General features: G+C 39.5%; 1 pseudogene; it reads left to right on the top strand.

The window, feature by feature from the left end:
- The first annotated feature begins 379 nt into the window (after positions 1-379).
- LOC116575936 lies at positions 380-896 on the top strand (annotated as a pseudogene).
- The last annotated feature ends 6,240 nt before the right edge of the window (positions 897-7,136 follow it).

Here is a 7,136-nt window from a genome sequence, read left to right as displayed (position 1 = left end):
GAGTCTATTTTTGTTTGTTTTTTAATCAGCAAAGCAAGGACGGATGTATCAAAGTATGGGGAAGGAATACAAAGAGATAACAATTATCTTGAAGCCCGAAAGCAGGCCTGCACACTCCCCTATCCGGGGACAATGAAGGAGGGGGTTATGGGATAAAGGAGGAACAGGATGTATGTTAGCTTCTGCCCAAGGGTTAGTTTCCTTCATAGCTCCTCATCTCTGCCTTGCCCCCAGGAGATGATGAGATCCTATTCCTTCCAGACCATTGCATTCAACACCTGGAGAACAGGAACGCTGATTCTGTTTCAGCTGCTTCCTTAGTCACCCCTGAGGGTTTATAATACATTTTCTAAGAATAACTCCACAGGTGTTGAAGATTATGCCAGTGTAAAAGCAGACCTGTGCTGGCCAGTGGGCCAGGATCAAGACATTTGCAATGGACATGCTGTTCTGGGAGTAAAGTGTTCCCCGGAGGTAGTCATTGCCATCCGTGGTGCCAACATCTGGCTACACTCTCCATCATCCTGTGTAGTAAGGCTACTGGGTGAACGAGATCAGCAAGCCCCATACCATCGCTTGCAAGGAGACCTGCCCCTGTGGCTCTGTGCCGGTGCCCTGCACCACCACCCCCTCCCCAACCCAAGGCACTGTCATCATCTAGGCCACTTTGCCTGAGATGGCCAGCATCAACGACTGCCACACCTTGTCCAGGGGCTGTACCACTACCCTGTATGACTTCACAAAGGACACCTTTAATGTCATATCCAAGACCTACAGCATTCTTACCCCTGAGCTCTGGAAAGACATGTGCTCACCAAGTCTTCCCATCAAGAATCCACCAACCATTTCTATGGACCCACACCAGTCTCTGTGGAGAGAAGCCATATTCCCTGATTTCAAACTACATTACAAAACTATAAGAATTAAAACAGTATGGTAATGGACTAAAAACAGACACGCAGATCAATGGAATAGAATAGGCAGCCCAGAAATAAACCCACATACACGTTAGTTAGTTAGTTAGTTAGTTAGTTAGTTAATTAATTTCTAGAGAAAGAGCCCATGCAGGGGGGTAGATAGGGGCAGAGGGAGAAGGAGAGAGAGCATCTAAAGCAGGCTCCATGCCCAGCGTGGAACCGAAAGTAGGCCTCAGTCCCTCCACCCCGAGATCATGACCTGAACTGAAATCAAGAGTTGGATGCTTAATTAACTGAGCCACCCAGGTGCCCCAATGTTAACTAATTTATGACAGAGGAGCCAAGAATATACAATGTGGAAAAGATAATCTCTTAAATAAATGTTGTTGGGAAAATTGGACAGCAACACACAAAAGAATGAAACTGGGCACTATCTTACAACACACACAAAAAATTACCTCAAAATGGATTAAAGACTTGAATGTAAAACCAAACCGTAAAACACCTAGGAGACATAGGTGGTAAGCTCTTTGACATTTGTCTTGATGGTGATTTTTTTTTTTAAAGATTTTATTTATTTATTTGACAGAGAGAAATCACAAGTAGACGGAGAGGCAGGCAGAGAGAGAGAGAGGGAAGCAGGCTCCCTGCCGAGCAGAGAGCCTGACGTGGGACTCGATCCCAGGACCCTGAGATCATGACCCGAGCCGAAGGCAGCGGCTTAACCCACTGAACCACCCAGGCGCCCCCTTGCTGATGATTTTTTAAATTTGACATCAAAAGCAAAGGCAATAAAAGCAAAAATAAATAAATAAGGCTACAACAAACTAAAAAGCTTCTGAGGAGCAAGGGAAATAATCAACAAAATAAATCAACCTACTGAATGGAAGAAAATATTTGCAAATCACTTATATGATAAGGGGTTAATATCCAGAATGTGTAAAGAACTTACACAACTCAATAGAAAGCAAACAAAAAAAATTCAGTTAAAACATGAGTGGAAGATCTGAATAGAGTTTTTTCCAAAGAAGACAAACAGATGGCCAAAGGTATATGAAAAGATGCTCAACATCACCAGTCATCAAGGAAATGCAAGTCAAAAGCACAATGAGATACCACTTCACATCTGTTAGAATAACCATCATCAAAAGGACAGAGTGACACTTGGGTGGCTCATGATCTCTTGAGTCCCGGGTCGTGCTCCCTGCTCAGCGGGGAGTCTGGTTCTCCCTCTCCCTTTGTTCCTCCCTCTACTCATGCTCTCTCTTTCTCACTTTCTCTCTCTCAAATAAGTAAAATCTTAAAAAAAAAAAAAAAAAAAGGACAAGAAATTACAAGTGTTGGCAAGGCTGTAGAGAAAAGAGAAACATTGTGCCCTTCTGGGTTAATGTACCCTGATGTAATGACTATGGAAATCAGTATGGATATTCTTCAAAAAAATGAAAAAAGGAGCTGCCATATGATTTATCATATTTATCTGAAAACAAAAACATTACCTTGAAAATGTGCCTGCCCCCCTCCCATGTTCACTGCAACATTATTTACAGTAGCCAAGATATGGAAACAATCTAAGTGTCCATCAACAGATAAATGGATAAAGAAAATATCGTATGTATTTACAATGGAATATCATTCCGCCATGAAGAAAAGAAATATTGCATTAGGCTAAGTGAAATGGGTGACAGGAGTCTAAAGTTACAGACTTTCAGTTATAAAATAAATAAGTCATGGGGCACTGACTGGCTCAGTCAGAAAAGCATGTAACTCTTGATCTCTGGGTCATGAGTTTGAGCCCCATGTTGGGTATAGAGATTACTTAAAAATAAATAAATAAAAACTACATAAGTCAACAGGATATAATATACAGCAAGGCAACTATAGTTAATAATGTGTTGTATATTTGAAAGTTGCGAAGAGAATAAATCTTGAAAGTTCTCATTACAAGAAAAAAAACATGTTAAGTATGTACAGTGACTGATGTTAATTACACTTGCTGTGGTGATCATCTTACAATATATACAAATACCAAATCATTATGTTTTATACCTGAAATTAATATAATGGTGCATGTCAATCATACCTCAATTAAACAAAAAAAAGGAGGGGGGAGGTCTAACTTTATAGGGAGTTGGGAAAGGGGGTGGGGAGTACAGGTGAGGAAGGCAGAGACTTTCCAAAGAGATTGTCACAGGAGAAAAGCTGAGAATACGGTAATGATTTTCTACCAAAGACAGAGCAATAGGGAGTTATTGATCATTGGCAAAGAAAGTTTCTGGAGGGTCTGATGTTTATTCATTAACTCATTCCTCAATCATTTATTGACTACTCAGTGTGTGTAAGGACTTGTGTTAGATGTGGAGGTTTCTCCAGAGAAAAAGTGTTAAGCTGCTGACTTTAGAGAGTGGGCTGTATAGAGAGAGGAGAAAGATATGCTACAAAGAGAGAAAGTTCAGTAACAACTAAGTGCTATCATAATAGAAATGTTTATAGGGTGTAGTAAACAGACCAAGGAGATAGGCATGGAATGCAGGGGATAGGGTATGGGTATCAAAGTCTTTACAGTGTTGGCGCCCAGGTTACAGTCCTTGTGTTTTATTAGATTGATCAGTTCTCTAAGGTTAGGCACATATTTTGAAGCAGCTAGTGAAGATTCTGAGAATATTATATAAAACAATCATATTTATGAGCAGCTACCCTTTATGGGCCCAGCACGCTGAGTAGCTACCCTCTATGAGGTGTCTCTTATGTGCCAGGCACTATAGATGTCATGTTAATCTTCACAAAAACCTTATGAAGTAAAGAGTCTTATTCCCATTTTATAGGTGAGGACATTTAGGGTCGGAGGGCTGGAAAAATCATCTAGGTTAGCACAGTGATGGAACCAAAACCAAACTTGATTGCCATGTTTTCCATTTTGCCTTGCTGTCTGTGTATTAGAAAACACATGAACCAACAGTTGCTTTGCTCTGAAGCGTGTCCTACCTAATGTGTTGATGATTTAATAGTTAACTTCCAATTATTGTAAAGGAAGGAAACCACCTTCTATTTTTTTTTAATGGGTCATCATTTTATTTTATTTTATTTTTAAATTTTATTTTATTTTTTCAGTGTTCTAAGATTCATGGTTTATGCACCTCACCCAGAAACCACGTTCCTTGAGGAAAACAAAAGGTGACGATCTTTGATTGAAGTGGCTCTGCTTTCTACTAGATCAACATAGTCTTATGAGATAGTCAAGGCCAGCTTTCACTGAAAATCCCCAAACTGAAGTACAGTTTTCAGAGAATGTAGTGTTTTGACTCAGCATACAAACCAAAGCCATTGTATTTAGCACCTACTAGGATATGCTAATCTGATCAACGTGATTTTTGATATTTCGATGTTCTTTTACTGCCTGTATCCCTAGGAGATGGCGTCAACTGGTGTTTTTTAGGTAGAGTCACTGTGAGTGAGTCAGTCAGTGCTCAGAAGTGTGCTTTAGTGCAGTGTTCCTCAAATGTCAGTGTGCTTTCTGGTCTGCTTAGGATCTCGTGAATTTCTATGTCTGAACTAGGCTGACATTCTGCATTTCTCCGTGCGGTTGCTGGCGATGCTTGTGTTCCGATTTGCAGACCACACTGTGAATAGCAGCGATGTAGAGTGAATGCACAGCCTCCATCTGATTTAGAATGCCTTCCTTTCATAATGCTAAATGACTTAACCCATTTAATAAAAAAATTATTGTTCAGTGCCTATAACGTAGATGCCATGCATGACTCAGAAGATACACGTGTATGTATGAAAAAGTACAATCTGTATGGATTCTACATGTGCACTTCTGTTGTGGGAATAGTGCAGAAAGAGTGCGTCTGTTATTCTTTTTATTCTTAATTGCATTGTGTCAAAATTTACAGTATTTTTTTGGTAATTTAAAATTGAAAAAATTAATTTTGAGTAGTTAACATTGTAGGGAAGAGAAACAACACACTACATGTTAAGGGAATAGTGTTACTAAGAAAGCATGCAAGGGAGGTCATAGAAAGTCACTCCGTACCTTTTAAGTTTATCTGAAAACAAATGTAGATATGTTAAAGGTTCTTTCTGCAGGGAGAGGAGACGTGATTATATTTGGGCTTAAAGTAATAGTTTAGGATTCAGACTGATGAGCAGGTGGTAAGTCTGGAGGCAGGTAGAGCAGTTAGAAGGTTATAAACTAGGAAGGTTGAGATTTTAAGAAGGGTGGATTTTAAGAATCAGTAATTGGTTGTATGTGAAGAAAAGGGAAAGTCAGCGATGACTGCTTGATTTCTGGTGTGGGCAGCTGAATGGGTGGTCATCCTATTCACTGTTTTGAGAAGACAAGAGGAGGAGATTTGGGGATTTGAAATGAGAATGGCACCTCTAAGTTAAAATGTCTAATGGGTTGTTGGAGATAGAGTTGTAAGACTTAGGAGAGGTGCCTGGGTTGGAAATACAAGCTTGGATGGTGATCAAAGCTATGACACTGGTTAAGCTCATCTAAGGAAAATATATATTGATGAAGCTTTTTAGCTGGAGAGCACACATATGGGCTTCAGTGAGTCTTGAACCTTCATAGTTTATATGAAAAAATTAACTTAACAATTTTTATTGAATTATTATTTTAAATTTCAGCATAGTTAACATACTGTGTTATATTAGTTGCAGGTGTACAATACAGTGATGCAACAATTCTATACATTTCTCAGTGCTTATCATGATAAGTGCCCTTCACTTATTTTTTTTTTAAGGTTTTATTTATTTATTTGATAGGCAGAGATCACAGGTAGGCAGAGAGGCAGGCAGAGAGAAAGGAAGGGAAGCAGGCTCGCCGCTGAGCAGAGAGCCCGATGTGGGGCTCGATCCCAGGACCCTGGGATCAGGCTGAGCTGAAGGCAGAGGCTTTAACCCACTGAGCCACCCAGGCGCCCTGATCCCCTTCGCTGATTTCCCCCATCCCCCCACCCACCTCCCCTCTGGTAACCATCAGTTTGTTCTCTACAGTGAAGGGTCTGTTTCTTGGTTGTCTCTCTAGGTCATAAAAGACTTTAAGACTTCCATCTTGCTTTCGCTGATGGAAGAGGAAGGGAAGCAAATTATTAACATCTAATTTAATTTTATTAACATAAAATTAACATAAAATTTAACATTTATGTACATTTTTACATAATTAACATTTATGTCCATTTTTCTGGGGACAGTGATCCTGAGGTTTTATGAAATTTTACCCTGAAAAGTTTAAGAGCCATGAGGGTGGAGTGTGAAGCGAGACCGGGGCAGAGCCTGAGACGCCAACAAGAAGCTACGTGAAAGAGAAGAGTTAAAGTCTCAGAACAGAGTCCCGGGGAAATGCCAATACAAGGGGAACTTCATCAGGTGTTCTGAGGCCCTGAAGCTTCAACTGCTTATTTATTTTGCCACATTTTTCCTGGTATAGATTCTAGCAAAAGAAAGGTCTGGCATCTGGAAGGCTGGGCCACAGACACTGATAAGTTTTGGGGGGTAGAAATAACAAATTAAAGGGGAAAGGACTAATGAGCATTCAGTTGGACTTCAGGCCTATGGGTTTTCAGAGACACGATTCTTAGATTTTTCTGAAACCTAGAAATGTCCAAGTATACCTTCAGTAAAGAAAATTAATAAATATAATCCCTTTAGGATAAAGAGTTGTCCATGGGATATGTAATTGCTTTTTATTCATCAGGCTATATGGGATAAGATGAAAGCAGTGTCCAGCATTGGCTTTACCTGGTAAAATTAAGATAAATGATCAAATGTCTTTTGAAGTACAAATAGAATATTCATTTTTCATTCATGTTCCTTGCAAATACATTATATTTTGAAAGGTTTTCACACCAATTGGACTAAGAACAATTCAGCCTTGATCCTGTACCTGTCTTTTTTGTTTTCTTTTAAATTACCACTTAATACTAGTGACACTTTAATATTGTCCCCACAACTCAATTTGCTACTTATCTTTATAGGTTTAGGGCAGGAACTTTGTTATAGAGTGCTAAGAAATAGATGATACCAGTAATCAGGAAAGAGAAGGCACGGGGCTCTCTACCACTAACAAGTTTCTGACTGGAGTATTTACTCATTGATCAAATATTGTATTTCTATCCTGGTCAATCATCTTTGTGTTGGTAACTGTATTAGTTTTCTACTGCTGTATAACAAACTAGCCCCAAACCCAGTGTTTTAAAACAAGCAGTTATCTCA

This window comes from Mustela erminea, chromosome 17 (assembly GCF_009829155.1).
Source record: "Mustela erminea isolate mMusErm1 chromosome 17, mMusErm1.Pri, whole genome shotgun sequence".
Classification (NCBI taxonomy): Eukaryota; Metazoa; Chordata; class Mammalia; order Carnivora; family Mustelidae; genus Mustela; species Mustela erminea.
Note: the sequence above shows the minus strand (reverse complement) of the source record. Positions and strands in the feature narration are given on the sequence as shown.